We start from the raw sequence: 15,080 nt of genomic DNA on the forward strand, positions 1-15,080 counted from the left end.
TAATGATCTCACGAGGTCAGGAAAGGTGAGTGCAATGCCACATTCAACTACATCCTGATGTGCCTGCCACTCCAACCCCATCACTCTGCCTTCCCAAGCCTACTCCTGTACGTCAATCCTCACACTGACCTACCTTGCAAGGTGCACCCATCCCTCACTCTCCAGGCACCTACACACATCCCCATCTGACTAACCACCACTGACACGCACCCTCATCCTAATGCAATCATAAGAAGTAATGCCACAGAAGGAGGCCATTTGGCAATGCCATGCCACTCCCTCATAGTCACCCTCTACAGATGTAGCCCATCCATTCCTTACATTCATTCCATCACTCTCACTCAAAGTTCTCTTCTTTCCCGCCTTGCAGGAGAAGAGAGCCCAGAACAACAGGGAGAGGCAATGAACCGGAGGTGGCCCTCCAATTTACACCAACTTGACTCCAGCAGAGGAGGAGATGCGGAAAATCACTGGAGTTGCAGAGCTGCTGGCGGTGGGAGATGGAGAGAGGGGGACCTCCCAGCAACCTGCTGACAGAATTAAATATCATACAGTCACATGGCATACAACAGTCACTCATGGTGACTGATGTCAGCAACCAGTGAAATATCATCATGTGCAGGATGGTAACATCACGCATTCTTATCATTACATTTTTAATTCATGTCTTTACTCTTCCACAGGTCCATCAAGTGCCCCCCCCACCCCACTGTCCAGACAGTGGAGGAAGACGACTCCTCAGTGGAAGCTCCACTCTCTGAGGGTGCACCATCACCAGACCCATGCGCACCCAGCACCAGCTCAGATACACACACCTCGGTGGGTCCAGCGAGAAATGGAGTAGTGTTGTCACCTGGTGTCTCACAGATCACAAGTGAGCAAGAGCAGATGGTGGAAACAGGGACAGCAGTGGAGAGTCCTCGCTGGAGGGTGCAGGATGCTCCCAGCTCTGCTCAGCTGCGTACAGATGTTGAACCTCGGGGGCCGTCGAGAAAGAGGGTGATCTTGGAGGAGCAGCAACAAGTGTGCGAGGCTCTGGCAGCTTTTGCAGCTGTGACGTGTGGAATTGTAGAGAGAATGGAGGAGTCGATCTCCAACATGAGCATCACCATCTCGCAGGCGATGGCGATGATGTGCTGTTCCATGGATAGGGTGGCCACCCACATGGAGCAGCAAATGTGCCAGTCGAAGTTGCTGGGCCGCCTTCTTGAACCACTGCAGTCCGTGTGGTGAAGGTACTCCCACAGTGCTGTTAGGTGTTCATCTTGGTTCGATTCTGAGGTCCAAGGAGAGACAGCATAAGCAGTGCCTATGCTGATATGATAGATGCCAGGTAAAGTGGAGATCAGAGGTACAATCCTCCAATGTAATGAGAGTGACTTGCAATGTGGTGAGAGTGGCTTCTGAGGTTGCAGAAATCACCTGCAAATTCCTGAAAGCAAAATCTCTGTACAAAATGGTGTCAGCCAGAGCCTTTCCCTTCGGCAAGGGAGCAGGTGTGAGGTGTGAGTATTTATGTGCTTTTTTCCAGCTGTCACTTAATGAACTCACACAATGGCCATTGAGCTCCCGCCTCAACCTTCACAGGTGAGGTTCCCGAGGTTCATGAATCCTGTGCGCAACCAGTTAAAGTTCAAACCTGGGGTTAAAAAGGCAGTTAAGGGTCTGTAAATGAGTCTGTGGCGCACCTTGAACCACGCCCCAGTGAAAGCCGGAAGTCAGCGGGATGACGGCGGGTTCCCGAAGCACTGTCATTTTCTATGTTTTTAACTGCTGACCCTCTCCCAAACCCGCACGCCCAGCAATGGGAAAATTCCGGCCAGTGAGTGGGCAAGAACATGGCAGCTGGAGTATAATGTGGAGAAGTGTGAAGTTATCCATTTTGGTAGGAAAATTAGAAAAACAGAATATTTTTTAGATGGTGAGAGACTGGGAAATGTTGGTATTCAGAGAGACCTGGGTGACCTTGTACACTAATCATAGAAAGTTAACATGCAGTTACAACAAGCAATTAGGAAAGCAAATAGTATGTTAGCCTTTATTACAAAGAGATTGGAGTATAAGAATAGGGAAGTCTTACCACAGTTGTATAGGGTCTTGGTGGGACCACACCTGGAGTACTGTGTACAGTTGTGATCTCCTAATCTGAGGAAGTATATACTTGCCTTAGAGGGAGTGCAACGAAGGTTCACCAGACTGATTCCTGGGATGGGGGGATTGTCCTATGAGGAGACATTGAGTAGACTAGGCCTATATTCTCTAGAGTATAGAAGAATGAGAGGTGACCTCATTGAAACATACAAAATTCTTACAGGACTTGACAGGGTAGATGCTGGGATGATGTTTCCCCTGGCTGGAGAGTCTAGAACATGGGGTCATAGTCTCAGAATAAGGGGTCGACCATTTAGGACTGAGTTCAGGAGAAATTTCTTCACTCAAAGGGTTGTGAATCTTTGGAATTCTCTACCCTAGAGAGCTGTGGATGTGCAGTTTTTGAGTATATTCAAGGCAGAGATCAATACATTTTTGGATATAAGGGTCTCAAGGGATATGGGGATAACACAGGAAGATGAAGTTGAGGTAGATCATGATGGCCTACATCCTAGGGTTCTAAAAGAGGTGGCTGAAGAGATAGTGGCTGTATTAGTTTTGATCTTCCCAAATTCCCTAGATTCGAGAACTGTCCCAGTGGATTAGAAAGTAGCAAATGGAATACCACTATTCAAGAAAGGAGGGAGAGAGAAAGTAGGGAACTATAGGCCAGTTAGCCTGACATCAGTCGTCGGGAAAATGCTGGAATCTGCTTTGTCCGTGTATAATAAGACACAGACTGCAGGAGAACGGTATAACAGGTGTTTACTCAACGTGGCTCACACGGGAACTGATCTGTACAGATTACTACTCAGTGCTATATACAGGTGTGGTCACTGCCGGTACTGCAGTATGCATGAGCTGTAAAAGATAGTTCCCCCCTTAAAGGTATATACATTACAATTCCTCCCCTTTTAGATTAACAGTACCATAACACTCATTTAACAATTAAATATCAAACTAATTACAATTAACACTTTTAACATGCAACATTAGCTGAAAATAGTCTATTTATACATTCAGGCCTAGAAATTGGGTTCTGGTCTTGCCAGGGCTGTAGCGTCAGAAAGTTTGCGCCAGCGGTAATGCGGCAGCGCGCGACGAAAATTCGGGTGCGCCGGGCCCAGACGGCGGCGGGCGCTAAAACCCTCCTTTAGCGCCTCAAAACGGGCGTGAACTTGGGTTTCCCGGCGCTAATCCCCCGCTGCGGCACCCGATGCGGTGCGGCAGGCAGGGGAACTGCAGGCCTCTGTTGTGTATGTAACCGTTTACCTTTAAGGGAAATATAGAATGTAACCGTTCGCCTTTAAGAGCACTACTTTAGGGTGGCACTATTTGTTGGCTCATGTATACTGTAATACCGATAGTGACCACACCAGTATATAAGGGTTGTGATACGTTAACTAGGGCAGAATCGCCCGAACCTCTGAATAGTAAAGACCTGTTTTATTTTGTTAATCGTGGAGTCTGTGTATTATTTACAATACAACCCACAGACTTAACACTGGCGACGAGTCGGATTCGAACCCTGCGGCAGTTATTCCACGGCGGCTTCGTCCAAAGACAGGACGTTGAAGAGAGGTTTCAATCCTCACCACCCCACTGGAAGCGACAGGCATTAGGACCCTGCAGCCTCCATCAGCGACTGAAAACTGGAGTGCAGAAGAAACAGGGCTGGGAAGACAGAGGTACAGGCGCTCGCGATCGGCAGATAAGGGCCGGGCCGCTTTGAAGTGAGGGGCGCAGCTGGGCCATCGATCGCAACCACCGATAAGGGCCGCACTCGGGCTGAAAGGGCAGCGGCTGCAGAAATTGAAGGCGCGAGAGCCGCGGTGCACAGCGCGGGCCATCGATCGCGATCGGGAAATAAGGGCTTTGGAGTGCGAGGCGCAGCCGGGCCATCGATCGCAAGCACTGATAAGGGCCGGGCCGCTTTCAAGTGCGAGGCGCAGCCGGGCCATCGATCGCATCCGCTGATAAGGGCCGCACTCGGGCTGAAAGACAGCGTCGGGGGATGGGTGAAGACCGTCAAGCGTGGGAAAACCGCCATTGAAGTGGGCGGGGAGAGCGAGAAGCGCGGGAAAGCCGCCATTTTTCACGGGGAAACCGCTGGGGAAGAAGACAGAAGTGGGAAACCGCCATCTTAGAAAATTAATTAGAATTTTCAGAAAGGCTGGTGTGTTCTCAAGAAGAGAGGAAAAATAAGAATAAGTAAAGCAATACTTGTGTGTTCTCAAGAAGAGAGGAAAAATAAGAATAAGTAAAGCAATACTTGTGGTGTTCTCAAGAAGAGAAGAAAATTAATAATAAGTAAAGAAATACTTGTACTGTTCTCGAAAAGAGAAGAAGATGCCAAAGCGAGGAAATATTAATGATTTTAATGCTGAAATAGAAGACTGGGCCATGTATGTGGAACGCATAGAAATATATTGCGTAGCCAACGAAATTGAGGATGACGACAAGGCAATAACTTTGTTAAATTCGATGGGAGCAAAAACATACGGGCTTTTGAAACATCTAATAGCACCAGTTAAACCAGTGGACCAGACTTTCGAAGAGACCGTAACAGTGTTGAAGGATCACTTGAACCCCACACCGTTGATGCTGGCTGAACGATTTAAATTTTATGCCAGAACCCAGAGGCAAGATGAAAGCAATGCGGAATACTTAGTCGAACTGCGTAAGCTAGCGAAATACTGCCAGTTTGGAGGGAATTTGACAGAGGCGCTGCGGGACAAGTTCGTATGCGGCTTGGCCAAAGAAGGAACGCAGAAGCGACTTCTGGAAGAAAACGACCTCACACTGGACAGGGCTGTCCTCATAGCTTCATCGCACGAAGCCGCAGCGAAAGGAACGGTGGAAATGCAGCAAAAGGCGGCGGCACTCGGGGTGGACCAAATTACTGCAAGCACTTCCAAATGCTACCGTTGTGGAAAGACAACGCACGACCAGAATCAGTGCTGGTTTAAGAACCAGGAGTGCAGGAAATGTGGCAAACTGGGTCACATCGCGAAGGTATGCAGGTCCGGAAAGAAGACCAACAAGCAAAGGAAGCCACCACCACAAGGAAAGTACAACAAGGTGCATCAGATGGCTGAAAAGAGTTCAGACGAACAAAATTCAGACTCAGACCCAAACAGCCAGGAGCTGGAAAGTCTGAGAATCCACAATGTGGGTAAAGTAACTGATCTACAGATGATCTGGGTCACACTAAAAATAGCGGGAGTCCAGGTACGAATGGAGCTGGACACGGGATCAGCTGTATCCGTCATCAACCAAAAGGACTATCACCGGCTGTTCTCTCACATACCCTTAAGAAATACCAAATTCGTATTACAGACATACACGGGGCATAATGTATACCCCATGGGAAAAATACGAGTCAAAGTGAGGGATAGGGGCAAAGAACACCCACAAATGTATCTGTACGTAGTACCTGAGGGAGGACCACCACTCCTAGGGCGGGAGTGGATGCAGAAAATAGACATGGAATGGCACTACCTACAAGCAATGACGAATGAGGACTCGGTGCAGACAAGCAGCTCAGACTCCGAGCCGGAAGACGATAAGTCCAGCTTACGTATCAAAAACAAGGTTAACATGAACTCACGGACTAAGGTTGGAAAATCGATGGCGTGCATAAAGACAGAGAATTCTGAGTCTGTTCAAGTTACAGACATATGCATTACGGAGGAACACCGGGCTCGAACTCAACGTTATTTCAAAGAACAACAACAATTAGAACAATTAAGTTACCGCCTCGTACAAGAGATGAAAACAATGAAAAAGTTCTATGACACCGAATGGGAGAGGCTGGAAAGACAACAGAACCTATTGGCTCAAGCAGAGAGCGACCATAGAGCCATCGTGACCAATTACCGATCACATCTCCCTTATGATGTTCAGGGGTTAGAATATTTGCATGATCTAGAGATACAGCAGAAGGGCAAACCACACTACACTGAGGATTTTGTTCTGCAATTAGAGACGGAGCTAGTGCAGGCAAGGTTAAGAGAAGTTGAATCGCAGTGTGCTCTTAAGGAGATGCAGAAACAAATCTTGGACATGGAAAAGAGAAACGCTTCTTTACCTGATGTGAATAATGTGGACATGTTGCGAGAGGGGATTATTGAGGCGAAACTGAAAGAAGCTAAGCAAAGGATGTTGGAACTTGAAACACAGAACCAAATCAGCAGAAATCAGCTATGTCGAGCAGAGAAGGAGTGCTATGGTCTACATGAGAAGGTGCAATATCTCTCAGCCCAGAATAAGGGGCTACTCACTCAGTTAAATGAGAGTAAACGGGAAATGGCTGAGATAGACTGCAAGAATAAAGAAGAATTGATGGCAGTGAGACTTCGAGAGGCAGATAGCATAGCAGCCTTGGCTGAACTCCAACAGGAAATTGCAAAAAAAACAATTGCAGAGGAATCTTCAGGAAGCCAGGATTTTATTCCAGTCCTTCTTTACGACCCCTTACAAGCAGAGTGTGAGAAGTTGAAAGAACAGTATGGACAGGCCCAGGCTACAATTCTGGAGGGGATTAACTCGGCAACCCCCGAAAAGCTAGTTTCAGTAGAAGCATATGAACAACTAAAGGTTGAACATGAGCAAGAAGTCCAAAGGCTGCAGGAAATGTTTGATGAGCTCCAGGCCAAGGCTGCCTCATCGGTAAAGATTCCATCCATAGATGAAACATTAGTGGTGGAAGAGGAGAGGGGTTTGGAGCTCTCAAAAGTTATGGAAATAGCTGAGGTTGCAACACAGACTGAGAAGATGGCAGCAGAGCAACCCTTGGATACCAAAAGTACGCTGACTCACGTCAATGTAGAACAACAGACCACTGAAACAGCTGCTCCGGTAGAGGGATTGAATAGTCCGATCAATCAATCTCCAAAGGAAGTTGAAGTATTAAAATCACAAATGAGGTCATTAGTAAACGACTTGCTGAAAGCCCAGAAAAAGCTGGATGAAGAGGTACACATGAAGAAGTCTCTTCAGGAAAGATGTCTGGATTTGGAACAAGAGCTGGCTAACGTCCAGCTGGGTATGGAGGAAATAGACGACCCTCTCGCTGGCCGAGCTCAGGACGACACCGAATATTACCATGACCTGGTGGACTACACCGAATATTGCGATGTCCTGTCCTGCCCAGCTTGTAACTTCGACTCCCAAAGTGCAGAAATCATGGAGGAGCACCAAAAGTCTACGGAACATCGGGTGAAGCTGGCTCTACGACGGAAACAGGAGGCAGAGAAGGAGGAACTGCGCAGGCAGCTGGCAGCTGACAGTGGAGCCCAGAGAGTCTCCAAGAAGCAGAAAAGGAAAAGTCGAAACAGAAGATGACCCATCTGAACCATTATCACCTCTACCAGATCACACACGTGGTCCCTCCGAATGGAGCCAAATCAGTTCAGAAGTTCAAACTGTTAAATCCATGGAAGGACTATTGAATGAGTCACTTCAGCAATGTGAACTGTTTTCCGCAGAGACTGAATCTGTGATCTGTAAGGACTATTGAATGAGTCACTTCAGCAATGTGAACTGTTTTCCGCAGAGACTGAATCTGTGATCTGTTTTGACATGAAGTTATATATGTTATTATGTTATGTTAAACATGAAGTTATATGATGTTGACTCCATCGAGAGTATATCTGTAAACTGTTTATATGAAGTTGAAGATTGTACGTTTAAAGGGGATTCTGTAAGTAATAAGCTAAAAAGGGAGGAGTGTTGTGTATGTAACCGTTTACCTTTAAGGGAACTATAGAATGTAACCGTTCGCCTTTAAGAGCACTACTTTAGGGTGGCACTATTTGTTGGCTCATGTATACTGTAATACCGATAGTGACCACACCAGTATATAAGGGTTGTGATACGTTAACTAGGGCAGAATCGCCCGAACCTCTGAATAGTAAAGACCTGTTTTATTTTGTTAATCGTGGAGTCTGTGTATTATTTACAATACAACCCACAGACTTAACAGCCGCCTCCTCCTGTTAAGGAGGAGCTGCCTGCAGCCGACAACTGTCCGGCGGATTGACCCGACATCTGAGCCCGGCACCTCGGGGAAGTGCCGGGCTCGCATGAGACACTGATCAGGGCCACGGGGGGGGAATGCAGGAGTCCGGGAAGGGAGGTGCAGGCAGGCGGCCGCCGGGAACGCGGCCGGCCGCCGCTCCACCTTTATGCGCCGGCGCGCACTGGGGGAAGACTCTGTTGCCAGAGTCTTAGTTGCGCCTGCCACGGGCGAGGCGGGCGCAACTGAATTTCGGCTTGGGGCCGGGTTACCACGGCAACCGGGACGCTGCGCACACCGATGACGTCATCGGTGCCGGCGCAGCGCTACCGGTGCAACGCCGATTTAGGGCCCCAGGGAATTTCTCAACTGGCCATAACTCCGGCGCTAGGCCCTCTAGCGCCTCAAATGCGGGGCTAAGCCTACCGAATTTCTAGGCCTCAGTCTTTGGGGAGGCTTCCTGATTCTTTCTGGACAGCGCCTTTCCCGAGTGTCTTGCTCTTGGTGCGGAGGCGATTCTGGCCCCCTGTCGTCGGTTGGTTCATCAGCTTCCGATGCTACTGTTTCTGGGGTAGATGCGACCTGTACGTCGGGTTCATCACCAGGTACGTATGGGCGAGGCATGGGGTTGACTTGTTCCTGTGACTCTAGGATCTGGTCAGCAGGGCGTCTCACGATGCTCTCCCCAACGTCCACTGTGTACATTAGGGGGCCCTGCCGTGTGCATATCGTTCCTGGCTGCCATTTTTCTGTTCGGTAGTCGTGGGCCAAGACTGGTTGCCCTACATTGAAGCTCCTTGCTGGCTTCTCATGGATGTGCTGGAATTGCTTACTCTCAACATCTCTTCGTACGTTTGGTCTGAGCAAATCCAGGCGAGATCTTAACCTTTGGTTAAAGAACATCATGGCTGGGGCTTAGTTGGTGACTGCATGTGTCACATTCCGGTAGGCGAACAGGAAATTGTCCACCTTGTGCTGCAGCGGAATGTTGTCATTGTACATAGCCTTTATTGCCTTCTTAAAGGTTTGTACGAACCTCTCAGCCAATCCATTTGTGGCTGGATGATACGGGGCGGATGTGTAATGCCTTACCCCATTCTTTTTCAAGAATCTCCGGAACTCTTCGGACACAAACTGTGGTCCGTTGTCGGAGCAAATCTGTTCTGGCAAGCCATTCCTGGCAAAAATGGTCCGTAGGACTGCAATAGTTTTCTCCGTGGTGGTGGAGGACATTTTGATGACCTCAGGCCATTTCGAGTGTGCATCCACGGCTATTAAAAACATTGAGTCCATGAACGGACCAGCAAAATCAATATGCACCCGTTGCCAGGGAGATGAGGGCCACTCCCATGGGTGTAGAGGGGCCTGTGGTGGTGCATTTTGGACTTTCTGGCATCCTGAGCAGCTCTTGGTCAGGTCCTCGATTTCTTTATCGATTCCCGGCCACCACACATAAGCCCTGGCTAGGCTTTTCATTTTTACCCCTCCCAGATGACCCTCGTGAAGCTCAATGAGCACTTTATCCCTTAACTTGGGTGGAATTACCACTCGGGATCCACACATCAAGGTCCCCCGGCACACTGACAGCTGTTCTCTCCTTGTCGAGAATGCTGGCAACAGTGAGTCGCCATGTGCTGGCCATCCCTTCACCGTCAAATCATATACCCGAGACAGTGTCGGGTCATTTCGGGTTTCCTTTTCGATACAAGCATTATTTACCGGTAAGTATTCAACTATAGTCGAATGGAATATTTCGACAGGATCCACTGCTGCTGCTTCCTCCGCAGTAGGCAGTGGCAGGCGTGATAGCCCATCAGCATTTCCATGCTGTTTCGTGCCCTTATATTCAATCTCATAGCGGTGCGTTCCTAGAAAAAGTGACCATCTTTGTAGTCGTTGCGCAGTCATCACCGGAACGCCCTTCTTCGGATTACAAATGGAAACCAGAGGCTGGTGATCAGTCAGCAAGGTGAATTTCTGCCCGTGCAGATAGTGATTGAACTTTTTCACTCCCCACACTAGGCTGAGTGCCTCCATGTCAATCTGGGCGTAGCTACGCTCGGCTGAGGTTAGTGATCGTAACGCAAAGGCTATTGGCCTCTCTGAGCCGTCTGAAAATTTGTGCGACAGCACCGCTCCAATGCCATAGGGTGACGCATCACATGCCAACCGAATTGGTAATGCCGGGTTGTAATGGGCCAATACCTCTTTTGATGTGATTAGTGTTTTGCTCTTCTGGAAAGCTCATCTACCTTCGTCACTCCACTTCCGTGTCACCCCAGTTTGCAGTAGGGTGTTCAGTGGGTGTAGTATTGTAGACAAATTTGGCAAGAACTTATGGTAGTAGTTTACCAGCCCGAGGAACGACCTCAGTTGTGACACATTTTCCAGTGCTGGAGCCTTGACTACTGCCTCAATCTTCTCTGGGGACTTATGTAACCCCTCTTTATCGATAACGGAGCCACAATACGAGATCTGTTTTCTAAAAAACTCGCATTTGGGGCGGTTAGCTCGGAGCCCATATTCCTGCAATCTAGTGAGCACCTGCTCCAGGTTGGCAAGGTGATCACTGTCATTTTCGCCCGTGACCAGGATGTCGTCCAAATAACACTGGGTCCCTGGGATCCCTTGCAGGACTTGTTCCATTGCCCTCTGCCAAATAACCGGAGCTGATGCTACCCCGAATACCAGCCGGTTGTGTTGGTAGAGACTGTGGTAAACCACTGTTACCGTTCACAACCGTTCACTATTGTTACACTGTTGTTATCACTGTTTACACTGTTGTTATTGCTACACAAGGTTACCTCTTGCCACGCACACTGCTATACCTGGGCTTACCTCAGCCGACTCCGCCCATGGCTCTGCCTGCTTGCCCAGGTATAAAGGTGACCGCTTGGCTAGTATTCTCCCTTGTTGGAACCAATCGCCCACGAGGGTGGGCTCTGTTATTTAGCCAATAAAAACCTATAGTTACTATCTTAACTCGTCGCTTTTCATGGAATGAATTGATAGGTATATCAATTTTATTGGCTAAATTTTGAAATGAGTTGATCGGAGCAGCCAAACGACCAGCCAAACGGCCAGCTACAACAGCCACAGCAGCCGGCCTGGCTGCGAGCCCTCCGACCGCCGTACCTGGATCTAAACCCACAGGCAGCGAACTCAGCCCTCGACTTCGAACACTGGCTGAGCTGTTTCGAATCCTACCTGGGAGAATCTGGCGTGCCTCCGGGATCCAAACTAAGAGTTCTGACCGCCCAGGTGAGTCCTAAAGTATTTGCACTCATCCGGGATCTTGCTACATACGAGGATGCCCTCAACCTGCTGAAAGAGCAGTACCGGAGCCCTGTAAATTCTATGTATGCCAGACATCTCCTAAGATCCTGCTCGCAACAGCCAGGAGAGTCTGTAGATGAATTTTTACGGGCGCTACAAACACTCGGCAGGGACTGTGACTTTAAAGCTGTAACGGCTGCAGAAAATACTGAAGGGAATATCCGCGATGCCTTCGTGAAAGGCCTTCGGTCCGACTACTCACGGCAAAGACTGCTCGAATCAAAGGACCTCGACTTGAATACAACTGCAGCCCTCGCTCGCTCTCTGGAAGTGGCCCATCGGGACCTCGAGGCATACTCCAGGTACTGTGCTGCGCGACCCTGGGACTCGGGCCTGACTCTGGCCGCAATTCCCCTCGCACCGCCACCCCTGGGACCCACCATGGCGTCGGTGTCCTGGAATCGATCGGGACCGCCACCCCCGGGACCCGCTGTGGCAGCGGACCTCCGCGATCGGGCCGCCAGCTGCTTCTTCTGTGGCCAGGTGAGACATCAAAGGGCGCGCTGCCCTGCAAGGAACACGACCTGCTCCGGCTGTAAAAAGAAAGGCCACTTTGTAAACGCCTGCAGGGGGAAAGCCACAGACGCCAGCATTGCCTCATGTGAGTTGTGGGGGCGGCCATCTTTGATCAAGGCCACAGACGCCAGCATTGCCTCAGGTGGGTCGTGGGGGCAGCCATCTTTGATCAAGGCCACAGACGCCAGCAGTGCCTCATGTGAGTTGTGGGGGCGGCCATCTTCTCCGCCATTTTGTCCAACTTCGTGGGGACCCGCGTCATGGGCGCCGCCATTTTGTTCACCGCACTCAGCCGCCGTTCTGTCTCCAGACCCGACCACCGCCTCGCCTGCAGACTACAGCAGCTCGCTCAGCCATACACTAGCCTCCGTCACGCTTGACCAAGCTCTCCCGCATCATCTGTCCAAGTCCATGATGGACATCGAAGTAAACGGCCACGCCACGTCCTGCCTGTTCGACAGCGGAAGCACGGAGAGTTTTATTCATCCAGACACGGTGAGCTGCTACTCCCTCACTGTCCGGCCAGCGCGCCATCGGATCTCGATGGCGGCGAAGTCCCATTCAACAGACATTAGCGGCTACTGTGTAGTGACCCTGTTGGTTAGGGGCACGGAATATTAAAATTTTAAACTTCTCGTCCTGCCCCAGCTCTGCGCTGCCGTCCTACTCGGGCTGGATTTCCAATGCCACCTTCAAAGTGTCACTTTGGCTTACGGTGGACCCCTCCCCCCACTCACAGTCTACAACCAGCAAATTTTAAACCGCCCACCGCGTACCACCTGCGGCCTCTCCACCCTCAAAGTCCCGCCCCCCTCCTTGTTCGCTAACCTCACCCGTGACTGTAAATCCGTCGCTACCAAGAGCAGGCGGTACAGCGCCGGGGACAGAGCTTTTATTAGCTCTGAGGTGCAGCGACTCCTGAAGGAGGGCATCATCGAGGGGAGCACCAGCCCCTGGCGTGCCCAGGTCATAGTCGTTCAGACCGGCGATAAACACCGCCTGGTCATCGACTACAGCCAAACCATAAACCGGTACACCCAGCTGGACGCATACCCCCTTCCCCGCATATCTGATATGGTCAACCAGATTGCACAGTACCGGGTATTCTCCACCCTCGACCTCAAGTCAGCCTATCACCAACTCCCTAGCCACCCTGAGGACCGCCAGTATACCGCCTTCGAGGCGAACGGCCGCCTCTACCACTTCCTTAGGGTTCCCTTCGGCGTCACCAACGGAGTCTCGGTCTTCCAAAGGGAGATGGACCGGATGGTCGACCAGAACGCGCTTCAGGCCACATTCCCTTATCTAGATAACGTCACCATCTGCGGCCGCGACCAGCAGGACCATGATGTTGATCTGGAGAAATTCCTCCGTACGGCCCAACGGCTGAATCTCACTTACAATAAGGATAAATGTGTGTTTAATACCTCACGCCTGGCCATCCTCGGCTGCGTAGTAGAGAACGGAGTCATCGGCCCCGACCCCGAAAGAATGCGCCCCCTCATGGAGCTTCCCCTCCCCCACTGTCCAAAGGCGCTGAAGAGAACCCTGGGGCTCTTCGCTTACTATGCCCAATGGGTGCCGAATTATGCGGACAAAGCCAGACCCCTCATGAAGTCCACCTCCTTCCCCCTGACAGCAGAAGCAGGCGCAGCCTTCTCCCTCATAAAAGGAGACATTGCGAAGGCCACAATGCACGCTGTGGATGAGTCCATCCCTTTCCAAGTGGAGAGCGATGCCTCCGACTTCGCCCTAGCGGCAACCCTTAACCAGGCGGGGAGACCTGTGGCCTTCTTCTCAAGGACCCTCCAGGGCCCTGAGATCCGACACTCGTCTGTCGAGAAGGAGGCCCAGGCGATTGTGGAGGCGGTACGACGCTGGAGGCATTACTTGGCAGGCAAACGATTTACCCTCCTCACCGACCAGCGTTCGGTTGCTTTTATGTTTAATAACAAGCTGAAGGGCAAAATCAAGAACGACAAGATCTTGAGGTGGAGAATTGAGCTCTCCACCTACGATTACGATATCTTGTACCGGCCTGGTAAACTCAACGACCCCCCGGATGCTCTATCACGAAGTACTTGCGCAAACGTGCAAGTTGGTAGACTACGGACCCTCCACAACGACCTCTGCCACCCCGGGGTCACCAGACTTTACCACTTCATTAAGGCCCGCAACCTGCCCTACTCCATCGAGGAGGTCAGGACCATGACCAGGAACTGCCAAACCTGTGCCGAATGCAAACCGCATTTCTATAGGCCGGACAGAGCAAGCCTGATCAAGGCCACCCGCCCCTTCGAGCGCTTGAGCATCGATTTTAAGGGGCCCCTCCCGTCCTCTGACCGTAATGTGTACTTCCTCAACATTATTGACGAGTACTCCCGTTTCCCCTTTGCCATCCCCTGCCCAGACATGACCAGTACCACGGTCATCAAATGCCTGAACGACCTGTTCGCCTTGTTCGGGTTCCCGAACTATATACATAGCGACCGGGGCGCATCCTTCATGAGCGAGGAACTTCGCCAGTTCCTGCTCGCGAGAGGCATTGCTGCGAGCAGGACCACCAGCTACAACCCCCGGGGGAACGGCCAGGTGGAAAGAGAAAACGCGACAGTTTGGAAGGCCGTCCTCTTAGCCCTAAAGTCTAAGGGCCTCCCAATCTCTCGCTGGCAGGAAGTCCTCCCGGCAGCACTCCATTCCATCTGGTCACTGCTTTGCACTGCCATTAACGCCACCCCCCATGAACGAATGTTTGTTTACCCCAGGAAGTCGACTACGGGAACCTCGCTACCAACATGGCTGACTTCTCCGGGGCCCGTCTTGCTGCGGAAGCACGTGAGGGCCCATAAAACAGACCCCCTGGTCGAGAGGGTGCACCTCCTGCATGCCAACCCCCAGTACGGCTATGTGGCATACCCAGACGGGCGGGAGGACACTGTCTCCTTGCGAGACCTCGCACCCTCGGGCACCCCCGAGATACCACCGTTACCTCCCACCACTCCCCCAGATCCAGCTCCTGCAGACGGCATGCCGGAATCCCAGGAGCCTTCGTCGACCACGCAGACACCAGCATTACCATCGGGTACTGCATCACCTCCGCCGCCGCTGCTGCGCCGAT

This window comes from Somniosus microcephalus, chromosome 4 (assembly GCF_052327205.1).
Source record: "Somniosus microcephalus isolate GS21.2 chromosome 4, FLI_Smic_1.0, whole genome shotgun sequence".
Taxonomy (NCBI): domain Eukaryota; kingdom Metazoa; phylum Chordata; class Chondrichthyes; order Squaliformes; family Somniosidae; genus Somniosus; species Somniosus microcephalus.